Raw genomic sequence first — 20610 nt, forward strand, 5'->3', positions numbered from 1 at the left:
CAGGAAAAAACGCATACGCCCTTTTTGGCCAAGTGCATCATTGTGGACGTTCTGCCTCTTTTCCTATGCTTTACATGCAATTCCAGTCTACCTCCTGAAATCGGTTTCCTGCAATTCTGCCCCGCTTTCAAGTCCTCTTGGCAGCCTTACTTCAATATATTTTTGGACGATAGCTGTCATTTTTAACTCTGCAGGTTTGTGAATTACAGTGCCCCTGAGCTCCTTTCTTCAACTCGCTTTTTTGTGAGCTGGCCGCAACACCGCAGCATTGCTTCAGGCCCTAGTGTGGTTCCGGCATGGCACGCTGAGCCTTTGGTTAATTCCTCTTCCTGGTGGGAAATGAGAGTTAAATTTGCCCATCCAGACACCTCCAGCTAGTCTCTCATTGGTTCTCCCTATTCCTGTTCATTTTCCGCAGAAATTGCAAACTGGGCCAAAGAGGAGGTTAAAGGCACTGTCTCTCCAAGTGGGGAGAGTGTTAGTAAAGCGTCTGGAATGTTGCACCTGAGTACAAGGGGACGAAATCTGACACATTTGAACACGTTTCCCGATCACACGGTGGATCATACTCTGGGTTCCACATGCATGTTTTAGTTGAAGGAAGAATCCCTTAAACCTGGAGAGTTGAGACCCATGGAATGGCTACCATGCAATATGACTTCAAAGGGTCTGCATTTGCTCATCAAACCTCACAATCCTATCACTGCTGCGTTTATGCCGCTGTACACATGCTTGATTCTCTTTTGGAGACATATAAATCCATAGGTTTTAAGATTCTTACTAGTCAGGTATATTCTTAGACGTTTAATATGGGGTGTAGAGTCCACTTCGTTGAGCAAGGAGTAGCTCTTGTCTATTACATATTTGGCTTATGGAACGGTATCTGTGCTAATTTCAATCTCTGGTTTTATGCAGCACCCCAACTCACCTTTCCCCTTAAGCAAGCATAAGTTGGTTTTCTACATTTGAGACCCTGTTCTGTTTTGTAATTCAGTTCCTGTGTAGCCAAGTTTACATTCCATGTAGTAGTGATATCTTATGATGTTTCTTTTTCTGTGTGACTTATCTCACTTAGAATCATCGTACCTGAATCCACTCATTATGCTGCTATGGGCCTGATGACATAGATTTCATTGCTGAGTGATATTGCATTGTACGTAAGTACCACAACTTCTTTATCCATTTTTCGCTTTCTGTGATGTTGAACTTGTACCGTAAACGAGGTTCTTGTAAACAGAGCCATCCCAAACTTTGGGGTGGCTGTGTCTTTTTGATTTTAATTTCCCTAAGCTATAGGACCATAAGTGGAAGTGCCCTAGGCTTTGTTGCTTTGTTTTTTAGATGTTTCAGGAAACACCATACACTTCTCCAGAGTGGCTGTTGGCAATTTACATCCCGCCCATCAGCATAACAAGGCTCCCATGTCTCTATGGCCTGTCCTGCCTTTCTGGATTTTACACTTTTCTCAGATGGCCCTTTTGACCGGGGGGCAGTGAGACTTCATTGTAGTGCAGATTTCCTTTGCAAGCTTGCTTGGTTGGCCAAAAAGGGCGTATGCGTTTTTTTCTGAATATATTCAGGAAAAAATGCATACGCCCTTTTTGGCCAAGTGCATCATTGTGGACGTTCTGCCTCTTTTCCTATGCTTTACATGCAATTCCAGTCTACCTCCTGAAATCGGTTTCCTGCAATCCTGCCCTGCTTTGAAGTCCTCTTGGCAGCCTTACTTCAATATATTTTTGGACGATAGCTGTCATTTTTAACTCTGCAGGTTTGTGAATTACAGTGCCCCTGAGCTCCTTTCTTCAACTCGCTTTCTTGTGAGCTGGCCGCAACACCGCAGGATTGCTTCAGGCCCTAGTGTGGTTCCGGCATGGCACGCTGAGCCTTTGGTTAATTCCTCTTCCTGGTGGGAAATGAGAGTTAAATTTGCCCGTCCAGACACCTCCAGCTAGTCTCTCACTGGTTCTCCCTATTCCTGATCATCTTCCGCAAAAATTGCAAACTGGGCCAAACAGGTGGTTAAAGGCACTGACTCTCCAAGTGGGGAGAGTGTTAGTAAAGCGTCTGGAATGTTGCACCCGAGTACCAGGGGACGAAACCTGAGACACATTTGAACACGTATCCCGATCACACGGAGGATCATACTCTGGGTTCCACATGCATGTTTTAGCTGAAGGAAGAATCCCTTAAACCTGGAGAGTTGAGACCCATGGAATGGGTACCATGCAATATGACTTCAAAGGTTCTGCATTGGCTCACCGAACCTCACCAATCCTATCACTGCTGCACTTATGCCACTGTACACATGCTTGATTCTCTTTTGGAGACATATTAATCCATAGGTTTTAAGATTCTTACTAGTCAGGTATATTCTTAGACGTTTAATATGGGTTGTTGAGTCCTCTTCGTTGAGCAAGGAGTAGCTCTTGTCTATTACATATTTGGCTTATGGAACGGTATCTGTGCTAATTTCAATCTCTGGTTTTATGCAGCACCCCAACTCACCTTTCCCCTTAAGCAAGCATAAGTTGGTTTTCTACATTTGAGACCTTGTTCTGTTTTGTAATTCAGTTCCTGTGTAGCCAAGTTTACATTCCGTGTATTAGTGATATCTTATGATGTTTCTTTTTCTGTGTGACTTATCTCACTTAGAATCATCGTACCTGAATCCACTCATTATGCTGCTATGGGCCTGATGACATAGATTTCATTGCTGAGTGATATTGCATTGTACGTAAGTACCACAACTTCTTTATCCATTTTTCGCTTTCTGTGATATTGAACTTGTACCGTAAACGAGGTTCTTGTAAACAGAGCCGTCCCAAACTTTGGGGTGGCTGTGTCTTTTTGATTTTAATTTCCCTAAGCTATAGGACCATAAGTGGAAGTGCCCTAGGCTCTGTTGCTTTGTTTTTTAGATGTTTCAGGAAACACCATACACTTCTCCAGAGTGGCTGTTGGCAATTTACATCCCGCCCATCAGCATAACAAGGCTCCCAGTTCTCCATGGCCTGTCCGGCCTTTCTGGATTTTACACTTTTTTCGGATGGCCCTTTTGACTGGGGGGCAGTGAGACTTCATTGTAGTGCAGATTTCCTTTGCAAGCTTGCTTGGTTGGCCAAAAAGGGCGTATGGGTTTTTTCCTGAATATATTCAGGAAAAAACGCATACGCCCTTTTTGGCCAAGTGCATCATTGTGGACATTCTGTCTCTTTTCCTATGCTTTACATGCAATTCCAGTCTACCTCCTGAAATCGGATTCTTGCAATTCTGCCCCGCTTTCGAGTCCTCTTGGCAGCCTTACTTCAATATATTTTTGGACGATAGCTGTCATTTATAACTCTGCAGGTTTGTGAATTACAGTGCCCCTGAGCTCCTTTCTTCAACTCGCTTTCTTGTGAGCTGGCCGCAACACCACAGGATTGCTTCAGGCCCTAGTGTGGTTCCGGCATGGCACGCTGAGCCTTTGGTTAATTCCTCTTCCTGGTGGGAAATGAGAGTTAAATTTGCCCGTCCAGGCACCTCCAGCTAGTCTCTCATTGGTTCTCCCTATTCCTGTTCATTTTCCGCAGAAATGGCAAACTGGGCCAAACAGGAGGTTAAAGGCACTGACTCTCCAAGTGGGGAGAGTGTTAGTAAAGCGTCTGGAATGTTGCACCCGAGTACCAGGGGACGAAACCTGAGACACATTTGAACACGTTTCCCGATCACACGGTGGATCATACTCTGGGTTCCACATGCATGTTTTAGGTGAAGGAAGAATCCCTTAAACCTGGAGAGTTGAGACCCATGGAATGGGTACCATGCAATGTGACCTCAAAGGGTCTGCATTTGCTCACCGAACCTCACCAATCCTATCACTGCTGCATTTATGCCGCTGTACACACGCTTGATTCTCTTTCGGAGACATAGAAATGTATAGGTTTTAAGATTCTTACTGGTCAGGTATATTCTTAGGCGTTTAATATGGGGTGTAGAGTCCACTTCGTTCAGCAAGGAGTAGCTCTTGTCTATTACATATTTGGCTTATGGAACGGTATCTGTGCTAATTTCAATCTCTGGTTTTATGCAGCACCCCAACTCACCTTTCCCCTTAAGCAAGCATAAGTTGGTTTTCTACATTTGAGACCCTGTTCTGTTTTGTAATTCAGTTCCTGTGTAGACAAGCTTACATTCCGTGTAGTAGTGATATCTTATGATGTTTCTTTTTCTGTGTGACTTATCTCACTTAGAATCATCGTACCTGAATCCACTCATTATGCTGCTACGGGCCTGATGATATACATTTCATTGCTGAGTGATATTGCATTGTACGTAAGTACCAGAACTTCTTTATCCATTTTTCACTTTCTGTGATATTGAACTTGTACTGTAAATGAAGTTCTTGTAAACAGAGCCGTCCCAAACTTTGGGGTGGCTGTGTCTTTTTGATTTTAATTTCCCTAAGCTATAGGACCATAAGTGGAAGTGCCCTAGGCTCTGTTGCTTTGTTTTGTAGATGTTTCAGGAAACACCATACACTTCTCCAGAGTGGCTGTTGGCAATTTACATCCCGTCCATTAGCATAACAAGGCTCCCAGTTCTCCATGGCCTGTCCTGCCTTTCTGGATTTTACACTTTTTTCAGATGGCCCTTTTGACCGGGGGGCAGTGAGACTTCATTGTAGTGCAGATTTCCTTTGCAAGCTTGCTTGGTTGGCCAAAAAGGGCGTATGCGTTTTTTCCTGAATATATTCAGGAAAAAACGCATACGCCCTTTTTGGCCAAGTGCATCATTGTGGACGTTCTGTCTCTTTTCCTATGCTTTACATGCAATTCCAGTCTACCTCCTGAAATCGGATTCCTGCAATTCTGCCCCGCTTTCGAGTCCCCTTGGCAGCCTTACTTTAATATATTTTTGGACGATAGCTGTCATTTATAACTCTGCAGGTTTGTGAATTACAATGCCCCTGTGCTCCTTTCTTCAACTCGCTTTCTTGTGAGCTGGCCGCAACACCGCAGGATTGCTTCAGGCCCTAGTGTGGTTCCGGCATGGCACGCTGAGCCTTTGGTTAATTCCTCTTCCTGGTGGGAAATGAGAGTTAAATTTGCCCGTCCAGACACCTCCAGCTAGTCTCTCATTGGTTCTCCCTATTCCTGTTCATTTTCCGCAGAAATGGCAAACTGGGCCAAACAGGAGGTTAAAGGCACTGACTCTCCAAGTGGGGAGAGTTTTAGTAAAGCGTCTGGAATGTTGCACCCGAGTACCAGGGGACAAAAACTGAGACACATTTGAACACGTTTCCCGATCACACGGTGGATCATACTCTGGGTTCCACATGCATGTTTTAGTTGAAGGAAGAATCCCTTAAACCTGGAGAGTTGAGACCCATGGAATGGGTACCATGCAATATGACTTCAAAGGGTCTGCATTTGCTCACCGAACCTCACCAATCCTATCACTGCTGTATTTATGCCGCTGTAGACATGCTTGATTCTCTTTCGGAGACATATAAATCCATAGGTTTTAAGATACTTACTAGTCAGGTATATTCTTAGGCATTTAATATGGGGTGTTGAGTCCACTTCGTTGAGCAAGGAGTAGCTATTGTCTATTACCTATTTGGCTTATGGAATGGTATCTGTGCTAATTTCAATCTCTGGTTTTATACAGCACCCCAACTCACCTTTCCCCTTAAGCAAGCATAAGTTGGTTTTCTACATTTGAGATCCTGTTCTGTTTTGTAATTCAGTTCCTGTGTAGCCAAGTTTACATTCCATGTATTAGTGATATCTTATGATGTTTCTTTTTCTGTGTGACTTATGTCACTTAGAATCATCGTACCTGAATCCACTCATTATGCTGCTACGGGCCTGATGACATAGATTTCATTCCTGAGTGATATTGCATTGTACGTAAGTACCACAACTTCTTTATCCATTTTTCACTTTCTGCGATATTGAACTTGTACCATAAACGAGATTCTTGTAAACAGAGCCGGCCCAAACTTTGGGGTGGCTGTGTCTTTTTGATTTTAATTTCCCTAAGCTATAGGACCATAAGTGGAAGTGCCCTAGGCTCTGTTGCTTTGTTTTTTAGATGTTTCAGGAAACACCATACACTTCTCCAGAGTGGCTGTTGGCAATTTACATCCCGCCCATCAGCATAAGAAGGCTCCCAGTTCTCCATGGCCTGTCCTGCCTTTCTGGATTTTACACATTTTTCAGATGGCCCTTTTGACCGGGGGGCAGTGAGACTTCATTGTACTGCAGATTTCCTTTGCAAGCTTGCTTGGTTGGCCAAAAAGGGCGTATGCATTTTTTCCTGAATATATTCAGGAAAAAACGCATACGCCCTTTTTGGCCAAGTGCATCATTGTGGACGTTCTGCCTCTTTTCCTATGCTTTACATGTAATTCCAGTCTACCTCCTGAAATCGGATTCCTGCAATTCTGCCCCGCTTTCGAGTCCTCTTGGCAGCCTTACTTCAATATATTTTTGGACGATAGCTGTCATTTATAACTCTGCAGGTTTGTGAATTACAGTGCCCCTGAGCTCCTTTCTTCAACTCGCTTTCTTGTGAGCTGGCCGCAACACCGCAGCATTGCTTCAGGCCCTAGTGTGGTTCCGGCATGGCACGCTGAGCCTTTGGTTAATTCCTCTTCCTGGTGGGAAATGAGAGTTAAATTTGCCCATCCAGACACCTCCAGCTAGTCTCTCATTGGTTCTCCCTATTCTTGTTCATTTTCCGCAGAAATTGCAAACTGGGTCAAACAGGAGGTTAAAGGCAGTGACTCTCCAAGTGGGGAGAGTTTTAGTAAAGCGTCTGGAATGTTGCACCCGAGTACCAGGGGACAAAAACTGAGACACATTTGAACACGTTTCCCGATCACACGGTGGATCATACTCTGGGTTCCACATGCATGTTTTAGCTGAAGGAAGAATCCCTTAAACCTGGAGAGTTGAGACCCATGGAATGGGTACCATTCAATATGACTTCAAAGGTTCTGCATTGGCTCACCGAACCTCATCAATCCTATCACTGCTGCGCTTATGCCACTGTACACACGCTTGATTCTCTTTCGGAGACATATAAATCCATAGATTTTAAGATTCTTACTAGTCAGGTATATTCTTAGACGTTTAATATGGGGTGTTGAGTCCTCTTCGTTGAGCAAGGAGTAGCTCTTGTCTATTACCTATTTGGCTTATGGAATGGTATCTGTGCTAATTTCAATCTCTGGTTTTATGCAGCACCCCAACTCACCTTTCCCCTTAAGCAAGCATAAGTTGGTTTTCTACATTTGAGATCCTGTTCTGTTTTGTAATTCAGTTCCTGTGTAGCCAAGTTTACATTCCGTGTATTAGTGATATCTTATGATGTTTCTTTTTCTGTGTGACTTATCTCACTTAGAATCATCGTACCTGAATCCACTCATTATGCTGCTATGGGCCTGATGACATAGATTTCATTGCTGAGTGATATTGCATTGTACGTAAGTACCACAACTTCTTTATCCATTTTTCGCTTTCTGTGATATTGAACTTGTACCGTAAACGAGGATCTTGTAAACAGAGCCGTCCCAAACTTTGGGGTGGCTGTGTCTTTTTGATTTTAATTTCCCTAAGCTATAGGACCATAAGTGGAAGTGCCCTAGGCTCTGTTGCTTTGTTTTTTAGATGTTTCAGGAAACACCATACACTTCTCCACAGTGGCTGTTGGCAATTTACATCCCGCCCATCAGCATAACAAGGCTCCCAGTTCTCCATGGCCTGTCCGGCCTTTCTGGATTTTACACTTTTTTCAGATGGCCCTTTTGACTGGGGGGCAGTGAGACTTCATTGTAGTGCAGATTTCCTTTGCAAGCTTGCTTGGTTGGCCAAAAAGGGCGTATGCGTTTTTTCCTGAATATATTCAGGAAAAAACGCATACGCCCTTTTTGGCCAAGTGCATCATTGTGGACATTCTGTCTCTTTTCCTATGCTTTACATGCAATTCCAGTCTACCTCCTGAAATCGGATTCCTTCAATTCTGCCCCGCTTTCGAGTCCTCTTGGCAGCCTTACTTCAATATATTTTTGGACGATAGCTGTCATTTATAACTCTGCAGGTTTGTGAATTACAGTGCCCCTGAGCTCCTTTCTTCAACTCGCTTTCTTGTGAGCTGGCCGCAACACCGCAGGATTGCTTCAGGCCCTAGTGTGGTTCCGGCATGGCACGCTGAGCCTTTGGTTAATTCCTCTTCCTGGTGGGAAATGAGAGTTAAATTTGCCCATCCAGACACCTCCAGCTAGTCTCTCATTGGTTCTCCCTATTCCTGTTCATTTTCCGCAGAAATTGCAAACTGGGCCAAACAGGAGGTTAAAGGCAGTGACTCTCCAAGTGGGGAGAGTTTTAGTAAAGCGTCTGGAATGTTGCACCCGAGTACCAGGGGACAAAAACTGAGACACATTTGAACACGTTTCCCAATCACACGGTGGATCATACTCTGGGTTCCACATGCATGTTTTAGCTGAAGGAAGAATCCCTTAAACCTGGAGAGTTGAGACCCATGGAATGGGTACCATTCAATATGACTTCAAAGGTTCTGCATTGGCTCACCGAACCTCACCAATCCTATCACTGCTGCGCTTATGCCACTGTACACACGCTTGATTCTCTTTCGGAGACATATAAATCCATAGATTTTAAGATTCTTACTAGTCAGGTATATTCTTAGACGTTTAATATGGGGTGTTGAGTCCTCTTCGTTGAGCAAGGAGTAGCTCTTGTCTATTACATATTTGGCTTATGGAACGGTATCTGTGCTAATTTCAATCTCTGGTTTTATGCAGCACCCCAACTCACCTTTCCCCTTAAGCAAGCATAAGTTGGTTTTCTACATTTGAGACCTTGTTCTGTTTTGTAATTCAGTTCCTGTGTAGCCAAGTTTACATTCCGTGTAGTAGTGATATCTTATGATGTTTCTTTTTCTGTGTGACTTATCTCACTTAGAATCATCGTACCTGAATCCACTCATTATGCTGCTATGGGCCTGATGACATAGATTTCATTGCTGAGTGATATTGCATTGTACGTAAGTACCACAACTTCTTTATCCATTTTTCGCTTTCTGTGATATTGAACTTGTACCGTAAACGAGGTTCTTGTAAACAGAGCCATCCCAAACTTTGGGGTGGCTGTGTCTTTTTGATTTTAATTTCCCTAAGCTATACGACCATAAGTGGAAGTGCCCTAGGCTCTGTTGCTTTGTTTTTTAGATGTTTCAGGAAACACCATACACTTCTCCAGAGTGGCTGTTGGCAATTTACATCCCGCCCATCAGCATAACAAGGCTCCCAGTTCTCCATGGCCTGTCCTGCCTTTCTGGATTTTACACTTTTTTCAGATGGCCCTTTTGACCGGGGGGGCAGTGAGACTTCATGGTAGTGCAGATTTCCTTTGCAAGCTTGCTTGGTTGGCCAAAAAGGGCGTATGCGTTTTTTCCTGAATATATTCAGGAAAAAACGCATACGCCCTTTTTGGCCAAGTACATCATTGTGGACGTTCTGCCTCTTTTCGTATGCTTTACATGCAATTCCAGTCTACCTCCTGAAATCGGTTTCCTGCAATTCTGCCCCGCTTTCAAGTCCTCTTGGCAGCCTTACTTCAATATATTTTTGGACGATAGCTGTCATTTTTAACTCTGCAGGTTTGTGAATTACAGTGCCCCTGAGCTCCTTTCTTCAACTCACTTTCTTGTGAGCTGGCCGCAACACCGCAGGATTGCTTCAGGCCCTAGTGTGGTTCCGGCATGGCACGCTGAGCCTTTGGTTAATTCCTCTTCCTGGTGGGAAATGAGAGTTAAATTTGCCCATCCAGACACCTCCAGCTAGTCTCTCATTGGTTCTCCCTATTCCTGTTCATTTTCCACAGAAATTGCAAACTGGGCCAAACAGGAGGTTAAAGGCACTGACTCTCCAAGTGGGGAGAGTGTTAGTAAAGCGTCTGGAATGTTGCACCCGAGTACCAGGGGACAAAAACTGAGACACATTTGAACACGTTTCCCGATCACACGGTGGATCATACTCTGGGTTCCACATGCATGTTTTAGCTGAAGGAAGAATCCCTTAAACCTGGAGAGTTGAGACCCATGGAATGGCTACCATGCAATATGACTTCAAAGGGTCTGCATTTGCTCATCAAACCTCACAATCCTATCACTGCTGCGTTTATGCCGCTGTACACATGCTTGATTCTCTTTTGGAGACATATAAATCCATAGGTTTTAAGATTCTTACTAGTCAGGTATATTCTTAGACGTTTAATATGGGGTGTAGAGTCCACTTCGTTGAGCAAGGAGTAGCTCTTGTCTATTACATATTTGGCTTATGGAACGGTATCTGTGCTAATTTCAATCTCTGGTTTTATGCAGCTCCCCAACTCACCTTTCCCCTTAAGCAAGCATAAGTTGGTTTTCTACATTTGAGACCCTGTTCTGTTTTGTAATTCAGTTCCTGTGTAGCCAAGTTTACATTCCATGTAGTAGTGATATCTTATGATGTTTCTTTTTCTGTGTGACTTATCTCACTTAGAATCATCGTACCTGAATCCACTCATTATGCTGCTATGGGCCTGATGACATAGATTTCATTGCTGAGTGATATTGCATTGTACGTAAGTACCACAACTTCTTTATCCATTTTTCGCTTTCTGTGATGTTGAACTTGTACCGTAAACGAGGTTCTTGTAAACAGAGCCATCCCAAACTTTGGGGTGGCTGTGTCTTTTTGATTTTAATTTCCCTAAGCTATAGGACCATAAGTGGAACTGCCCTAGGCTTTGTTGCTTTGTTTTTTAGATGTTTCAGGAAACACCATACACTTCTCCAGAGTGGCTGTTGGCAATTTACATCCCGCCCATCAGCATAACAAGGCTCCCATGTCTCTATGGCCTGTCCTGCCTTTCTGGATTTTACACTTTTCTCAGATGGCCCTTTTGACCGGGGGGCAGTGAGACTTCATTGTACTGCAGATTTCCTTTGCAAGCTTGCTTGGTTGGCCAAAAAGGGCGTATGCGTTTTTTTCTGAATATATTCAGGAAAAAATGCATACGCCCTTTTTGGCCAAGTGCATCATTGTGGACGTTCTGCCTCTTTTCCTATGCTTTACATGCAATTCCAGTCTACCTCCTGAAATCGGTTTCCTGCAATCCTGCCCTGCTTTGAAGTCCTCTTGGCAGCCTTACTTCAATATATTTTTGGACGATAGCTGTCATTTTTAACTCTGCAGGTTTGTGAATTACAGTGCCCCTGAGCTCCTTTCTTCAACTCGCTTTCTTGTGAGCTGGCCGCAACACCGCAGGATTGCTTCAGGCCCTAGTGTGGTTCCGGCATGGCACGCTGAGCATTAGGTTAATTCCTCTTCCTGGTGGGAAATGAGAGTTAAATTTGCCCGTCCAGACACCTCCAGCTAGTCTCTCATTGGTTTTCCCTATTCCTGTTCATTTTCCGCAGAAATTGCAAACTGGGCCAAACAGGAGGTTAAAGGCACTGACTCTCCAAGTGGGGAGAGTGTTAGTAAAGCGTCTGGAATGTTGCACCTGAGTACAAGGGGACGAAATCTGACACATTTGAACACGTTTCCCGATCACACGGTGGATCATACTCTGGGTTCCACATGCATGTTTTAGTTGAAGGAAGAATCCCTTAAACCTGGAGAGTTGAGACCCATGGAATGGGTACCATGCAATATGACTTCAAAGGGTCTGCATTTGCTCACCGAACCTCACCAATCCTATCACTGCTGTATTTATGCCGCTGTAGACATGCTTGATTCTCTTTCGGAGACATATAAATCCATAGGTTTTAAGATTCTCACTAGTCAGGTATATTCTTAGGCATTTAATATGGGGTGTTGAGTCCACTTTTTTGAGCAAGGAGTAGCTCTTGTCTATTACCTATTTGGCTTATGGAATGGTATCTGTGCTAATTTCAATCTCTGGTTTTATGCAGCACCCCAACTCACCTTTCCCCTTAAGGAAGCATAAGTTGGTTTTCTACATTTGAGATCCTGTTCTGTTTTGTAATTCAGTTCCTGTGTAGCCAAGTTTACATTCCGTGTATTAGTGATATCTTATGATGTTTCTTTTTCTGTGTGACTTATTTCACTTAGAATCATTGTACCTGAATCCACTCATTATGCTGCTACGGGCCTGATGACATAGATTTCATTCCTGAGTGATATTGCATTGTACGTAAGTACCACAACTTCTTTATCCATTTTTCACTTTCTGCGATATTGAACTTGTACCATAAACGAGATTCTTGTAAACAGAGCCGGCCCAAACTTTGGGGTGGCTGTGTCTTTTTGATTTTAATTTCCCTAAGCTATAGGACCATAAGTGGAAGTGCCCTAGGCTCTGTTGCTTTGTTTTTTAGATGTTTCAGGAAACACCATACACTTCTCCAGAGTGGCTGTTGGCAATTTACATCCCGCCCATCAGCATAAGAAGGCTCCCAATTCTCCATGGCCTGTCCTGCCTTTCTGGATTTTACACATTTTTCAGATGGCCCTTTTGACCGGGGGGCAGTGAGACTTCATTGTACTGCAGATTTCCTTTGCAAGCTTGCTTGGTTGGCCAAAAAGGGCGTATGCATTTTTTCCTGAATATATTCAGGAAAAAACGCATACGCCCTTTTTGGCCAAGTGCATCATTGTGGACGTTCTGCCTCTTTTCCTATGCTTTACATGTAATTCCAGTCTACCTCCTGAAATCGGATTCCTGCAATTCTGCCCCGCTTTCGAGTCCTCTTGGCAGCCTTACTTCAATATATTTTTGGACGATAGCTGTCATTTATAACTCTGCAGGTTTGTGAATTACAGTGCCCCTGAGCTCCTTTCTTCAACTCGCTTTCTTGTGAGCTGGCCGCAACACCGCAGCATTGCTTCAGGCCCTAGTGTGGTTCCGGCATGGCACGCTGAGCCTTTGGTTAATTCCTCTTCCTGGTGGGAAATGAGAGTTAAATTTGCCCATCCAGACACCTCCAGCTAGTCTCTCATTGGTTCTCCCTATTCTTGTTCATTTTCCGCAGAAATTGCAAACTGGGTCAAACAGGAGGTTAAAGGCAGTGACTCTCCAAGTGGGGAGAGTTTTAGTAAAGCGTCTGGAATGTTGCACCCGAGTACCAGGGGACAAAAACTGAGACACATTTGAACACGTTTCCCGATCACACGGTGGATCATACTCTGGGTTCCACATGCATGTTTTAGCTGAAGGAAGAATCCCTTAAACCTGGAGAGTTGAGACCCATGGAATGGGTACCATTCAATATGACTTCAAAGGTTCTGCATTGGCTCACCGAACCTCATCAATCCTATCACTGCTGCGCTTATGCCACTGTACACACGCTTGATTCTCTTTCGGAGACATATAAATCCATAGATTTTAAGATTCTTACTAGTCAGGTATATTCTTGGACGTTTAATATGGGGTGTTGAGTCCTCTTCGTTGAGCAAGGAGTAGCTCTTGTCTATTACCTATTTGGCTTATGGAATGGTATCTGTGCTAATTTCAATCTCTGGTTTTATGCAGCACCCCAACTCACCTTTCCCCTTAAGCAAGCATAAGTTGGTTTTCTACATTTGAGATCCTGTTCTGTTTTGTAATTCAGTTCCTGTGTAGCCAAGTTTACATTCCGTGTATTAGTGATATCTTATGATGTTTCTTTTTCTGTGTGACTTATCTCACTTAGAATCATCGTACCTGAATCCACTCATTATGCTGCTATGGGCCTGATGACATAGATTTCATTGCTGAGTGATATTGCATTGTACGTAAGTACCACAACTTCTTTATCCATTTTTCGCTTTCTGTGATATTGAACTTGTACCGTAAACGAGGATCTTGTAAACAGAGCCGTCCCAAACTTTGGGGTGGCTGTGTCTTTTTGATTTTAATTTCCCTAAGCTATAGGACCATAAGTGGAAGTGCCCTAGGCTCTGTTGCTTTGTTTTTTAGATGTTTCAGGAAACACCATACACTTCTCCAGAGTGGCTGTTGGCAATTTACATCCCGCCCATCAGCATAACAAGGCTCCCAGTTCTCCATGGCCTGTCCGGCCTTTCTGGATTTTACACTTTTTTCAGATGGCCCTTTTGACTGGGGGGCAGTGAGACTTCATTGTAGTGCAGATTTCCTTTGCAAGCTTGCTTGGTTGGCCAAAAAGGGCGTATGCGTTTTTTCCTGAATATATTCAGGAAAAAACGCATACGCCCTTTTTGGCCAAGTGCATCATTGTGGACATTCTGTCTCTTTTCCTATGCTTTACATGCAATTCCAGTCTACCTCCTGAAATCGGATTCCTTCAATTCTGCCCCGCTTTCGAGTCCTCTTGGCAGCCTTACTTCAATATATTTTTGGACGATAGCTGTCATTTATAACTCTGCAGGTTTGTGAATTACAGTGCCCCTGAGCTCCTTTCTTCAACTCGCTTTCTTGTGAGCTGGCCGCAACACCGCAGGATTGCTTCAGGCCCTAGTGTGGTTCCGGCATGGCACGCTGAGCCTTTGGTTAATTCCTCTTCCTGGTGGGAAATGAGAGTTAAATTTGCCCATCCAGACACCTCCAGCTAGTCTCTCATTGGTTCTCCCTATTCCTGTTCATTTTCCGCAGAAATTGCAAACTGGGCCAAACAGGAGGTTAAAGGCAGTGACTCTCCAAGTGGGGAGAGTTTTAGTAAAGCGTCTGGAATGTTGCACCCGAGTACCAGGGGACAAAAACTGAGACACATTTGAACACGTTTCCCAATCACACGGTGGATCATACTCTGGGTTCCACATGCATGTTTTAGCTGAAGGAAGAATCCCTTAAACCTGGAGAGTTGAGACCCATGGAATGGGTACCATTCAATATGACTTCAAAGGTTCTGCATTGGCTCACCGAACCTCACCAATCCTATCACTGCTGCGCTTATGCCACTGTACACACGCTTGATTCTCTTTCGGAGACATATAAATCCATAGATTTTAAGATTCTTACTAGTCAGGTATATTCTTAGACGTTTAATATGGGGTGTTGAGTCCTCTTCGTTGAGCAAGGAGTAGCTCTTGTCTATTACATATTTGGCTTATGGAACGGTATCTGTGCTAATTTCAATCTCTGGTTTTATGCAGCACCCCAACTCACCTTTCCCCTTAAGCAAGCATAAGTTGGTTTTCTACATTTGAGACCTTGTTCTGTTTTGTAATTCAGTTCCTGTGTAGCCAAGTTTACATTCCGTGTAGTAGTGATATCTTATGATGTTTCTTTTTCTGTGTGACTTATCTCACTTAGAATCATCGTACCTGAATCCACTCATTATGCTGCTATGGGCCTGATGACATAGATTTCATTGCTGAGTGATATTGCATTGTACGTAAGTACCACAACTTCTTTATCCATTTTTCGCTTTCTGTGATATTGAACTTGTACCGTAAACGAGGTTCTTGTAAACAGAGCCGTCCCAAACTTTGGGGTGGCTGTGTCTTTTTGATTTTAATTTCCCTAAGCTATACGACCATAAGTGGAAGTGCCCTAGGCTCTGTTGCTTTGTTTTTTAGATGTTTCAGGAAACACCATACACTTCTCCAGAGTGGCTGTTGGCAATTTACATCCCGCCCATCAGCATAACAAGGCTCCCAGTTCTCCATGGCCTGTCCTGCCTTTCTGGATTTTACACTTTTTTCAGATGGCCCTTTTGACCGGGGGGGCAGTGAGACTTCATGGTAGTGCAGATTTCCTTTGCAAGCTTGTTTGGTTGGCCAAAAAGGGCGTATGCGTTTTTTCCTGAATATATTCAGGAAAAAACGCATACGCCCTTTTTGGCCAAGTACATCATTGTGGACGTTCTGCCTCTTTTCGTATGCTTTACATGCAATTCCAGTCTACCTCCTGAAATCGGTTTCCTGCAATTCTGCCCCGCTTTCAAGTCCTCTTGGCAGCCTTACTTCAATATATTTTTGGACGATAGCTGTCATTTTTAACTCTGCAGGTTTGTGAATTACAGTGCCCCTGAGCTCCTTTCTTCAACTCACTTTCTTGTGAGCTGGCCGCAACACCGCAGGATTGCTTCAGGCCCTAGTGTGGTTCCGGCATGGCACGCTGAGCCTTTGGTTAATTCCTCTTCCTGGTGGGAAATGAGAGTTAAATTTGCCCATCCAGACACCTCCAGCTAGTCTCTCATTGGTTCTCCCTATTCCTGTTCATTTTCCACAGAAATTGCAAACTGGGCCAAACAGGAGGTTAAAGGCACTGACTCTCCAAGTGGGGAGAGTGTTAGTAAAGCGTCTGGAATGTTGCACCCGAGTACCAGGGGACAAAAACTGAGACACATTTGAACACGTTTCCCGATCACACGGTGGATCATACTCTGGGTTCCACATGCATGTTTTAGCTGAAGGAAGAATCCCTTAAACCTGGAGAGTTGAGACCCATGGAATGGCTACCATGCAATATGACTTCAAAGGGTCTGCATTTGCTCATCAAACCTCACAATCCTATCACTGCTGCGTTTATGCCGCTGTACACATGCTTGATTCTCTTTTGGAGACATATAAATCCATAGATTTTAAGATTCTTACTAGTCAGGTATATTCTTAGACGTTTAATATGGGGTGTAGAGTCCACTTCGTTGAGCAAGGAGTAGCTCTTGTCTATTACATATTTGGCTTATGGAACGGTATCTGTGCTAATTTCAATCTCTGGTTTTATGCAGCACCCCAACTCACCTTTCCCCTTAAGCAAGCATAAGTTGGTTTTCTACATTTGAGACCCTGTTCTGTTTTGTAATTCAGTTCCTGTGTAGCCAAGTTTACATTCCATGTAGTAGTGATATCTTATGATGTTTCTTTTTCTGTGTGACTTATCTCACTTAGAATCATCGTACCTGAATCCACTCATTATGCTGCTATGGGCCTGATGACATAGATTTCATTGCTGAGTGATATTGCATTGTACGTAAGTACCACAACTTCTTTATCCATTTTTCGCTTTCTGTGATGTTGAACTTGTACCGTAAACGAGGTTCTTGTAAACAGAGCCATCCCAAACTTTGGGGTGGCTGTGTCTTTTTGATTTTAATTTCCCTAAGCTATAGGACCATAAGTGGAACTGCCCTAGGCTTTGTTGCTTTGTTTTTTAGATGTTTCAGGAAACACCATACACTTCTCCAGAGTGGCTGTTGGCAATTTACATCCCGCCCATCAGCATAACAAGGCTCCCATGTCTCTATGGCCTGTCCTGCCTTTCTGGATTTTACACTTTTCTCAGATGGCCCTTTTGACCAGGGGACAGTGAGACTTCATTGTAGTGCAGATTTCCTTTGCAAGCTTGCTTGGTTGGCCAAAAAGGGCGTATGCGTTTTTTTCTGAATATATTCAGGAAAAAATGCATACGCCCTTTTTGGCCAAGTGCATCATTGTGGACGTTCTGCCTCTTTTCCTATGCTTTACATGCAATTCCAGTCTACCTCCTGAAATCGGTTTCCTGCAATCCTGCCCTGCTTTGAAGTCCTCTTGGCAGCCTTACTTCAATATATTTTTGGACGATAGCTGTCATTTTTAACTCTGCAGGTTTGTGAATTACAGTGCCCCTGAGCTCCTTTCTTCAACTCGCTTTCTTGTGAGCTGGCCGCAACACCGCAGGATTGCATCAGGCCCTAGTGTGGTTCCGGCATGGCACGCTGAGCATTAGGTTAATTCCTCTTCCTGGTGGGAAATGAGAGTTAAATTTGCCCGTCCAGACACCTCCAGCTAGTCTCTCATTGGTTTTCCCTATTCCTGTTCATTTTCCGCAGAAATTGCAAACTGGGCCAAACAGGAGGTTAAAGGCACTGACTCTCCAAGTGGGGAGAGTGTTAGTAAAGCGTCTGGAATGTTGCACCTGAGTACAAGGGGACGAAATCTGACACATTTGAACACGTTTCCCGATCACACGGTGGATCATACTCTGGGTTCCACATGCATGTTTTAGTTGAAGGAAGAATCCCTTAAACCTGGAGAGTTGAGACCCATGGAATGGGTACCATGCAATATGACTTCAAAGGGTCTGCATTTGCTCACCGAACCTCACCAATCCTATCACTGCTGTATTTATGCCGCTGTAGACATGCTTGATTCTCTTTCGGAGACATATAAATCCATAGGTTTTAAGATTCTCACTAGTCAGGTATATTCTTAGGCATTTAATATGGGGTGTTGAGTCCACTTTTTTGAGCAAGGAGTAGCTCTTGTCTATTACCTATTTGGCTTATGGAATGGTATCTGTGCTAATTTCAATCTCTGGTTTTATGCAGCACCCCAACTCACCTTTCCCCTTAAGCAAGCATAAGTTGGTTTTCTACATTTGAGATCCTGTTCTGTTTTGTAATTCAGTTCCTGTGTAGCCAAGTTTACATTCCGTGTATTAGTGATATCTTATGATGTTTCTTTTTCTGTGTGACTTATTTCACTTAGAATCATTGTACCTGAATCCACTCATTATGCTGCTACGGGCCTGATGACATAGATTTCATTCCTGAGTGATATTGCATTGTACGTAAGTACCACAACTTCTTTATCCATTTTTCACTTTCTGCGATATTGAACTTGTACCATAAACGAGATTCTTGTAAACAGAGCCGGCCCAAACTTTGGGGTGGCTGTGTCTTTTTGATTTTAATTTCCCTAAGCTATAGGACCATAAGTGGAAGTGCCCTAGGCTCTGTTGCTTTGTTTTTTAGATGTTTCAGGAAACACCATACACTTCTCCAGAGTGGCTGTTGGCAATTTACATCCCGCCCATCAGCATAACAAGGCTCCCAATTCTCCATGGCCTGTCCTGCCTTTCTGGATTTTACACATTTTTCAGATGGCCCTTTTGACCGGGGGGCAGTGAGACTTCATTGTACTGCAGATTTCCTTTGCAAGCTTGCTTGGTTGGCCAAAAAGGGCGTATGCATTTTTTCCTGAATATATTCAGGAAAAAACGCATACGCCCTTTTTGGCCAAGTGCATCATTGTGGACGTTCTGCCTCTTTTCCTATGCTTTACATGTAATTCCAGTCTACCTCCTGAAATCGGATTCCTGCAATTCTGCCCCGCTTTCGAGTCCTCTTGGCAGCCTTACTTCAATATATTTTTGGACGATAGCTGTCATTTATAACTCTGCAGGTTTGTGAATTACAGTGCCCCTGAGCTCCTTTCTTCAACTCGCTTTCTTGTGAGCTGGCCGCAACACCGCAGCATTGCTTCAGGCCCTAGTGTGGTTCCGGCATGGCACGCTGAGCCTTTGGTTAATTCCTCTTCCTGGTGGGAAATGAGAGTTAAATTTGCCCATCCAGACACCTCCAGCTAGTCTCTCATTGGTTCTCCCTATTCTTGTTCATTTTCCGCAGAAATTGCAAACTGGGTCAAACAGGAGGTTAAAGGCAGTGACTCTCCAAGTGGGGAGAGTTTTAGTAAAGCGTCTGGAATGTTGCACCCGAGTACCAGGGGACAAAAACTGAGACACATTTGAACACGTTTCCCGATCACACGGTGGATCATACTCTGGGTTCCACATGCATGTTTTAGCTGAAGGAAGAATCCCTTAAACCTGGAGAGTTGAGACCCATGGAATGGGTACCATTCAATATGACTTCAAAGGTTCTGCATTGGCTCACCGAACCTCATCAATCCTATCACTGCTGCGCTTATGCCACTGTACACACGCTTGATTCTCTTTCGGAGACATATAAATCCATAGATTTTAAGATTCTTACTAGTCAGGTATATTCTTAGACGTTTAATATGGGGTGTTGAGTCCTCTTCGTTGAGCAAGGAGTAGCTCTTGTCTATTACCTATTTGGCTTATGGAATGGTATCTGTGCTAATTTCAATCTCTGGTTTTATGCAGCACCCCAACTCACCTTTCCCCTTAAGCAAGCATAAGTTGGTTTTCTACATTTGAGATCCTGTTCTGTTTTGTAATTCAGTTCCTGTGTAGCCAAGTTTACATTCCGTGTATTAGTGATATCTTATGATGTTTCTTTTTCTGTGTGACTTATCTCACTTAGAATCATCGTACCTGAATCCACTCATTATGCTGCTATGGGCCTGATGACATAGATTTCATTGCTGAGTGGTATTGCATTGTACGTAAGTACCACAACTTCTTTATCCATTTTTCGCTTTCTGTGATATTGAACTTGTACCGTAAACGAGGATCTTGTAAACAGAGCCGTCCCAAACTTTGGGGTGGCTGTGTCTTTTTGATTTTAATTTCCCTAAGCTATAGGACCATAAGTGGAAGTGCCCTAGGCTCTGTTGCTTTGTTTTTTAGATGTTTCAGGAAACACCATACACTTCTCCAGAGTGGCTGTTGGCAATTTACATCCCGCCCATCAGCATAACACGGCTCCCAGTTCTCCATGGCCTGTCCTGCCTTTCTGGATTTTACACTTTTTTCAGATGGCCCTTTTGACTGGAGGGCAGTGAGACTTCATTGTAGTGCAGATTTCCTTTGCAAGCTTGCTTGGTTGGCCAAAAAGGGCGTATGCGTTTTTTCCTGAATATATTCAGGAAAAAACGCATACACCCTTTTTGGCCAAGTGCATCATTGTGGACATTCTGTCTCTTTTCCTATGCTTTACATG

This window comes from Pseudorca crassidens, chromosome 3 (genome assembly GCF_039906515.1).
Source record: "Pseudorca crassidens isolate mPseCra1 chromosome 3, mPseCra1.hap1, whole genome shotgun sequence".
NCBI classification, from domain to species: Eukaryota; Metazoa; Chordata; class Mammalia; order Artiodactyla; family Delphinidae; genus Pseudorca; species Pseudorca crassidens.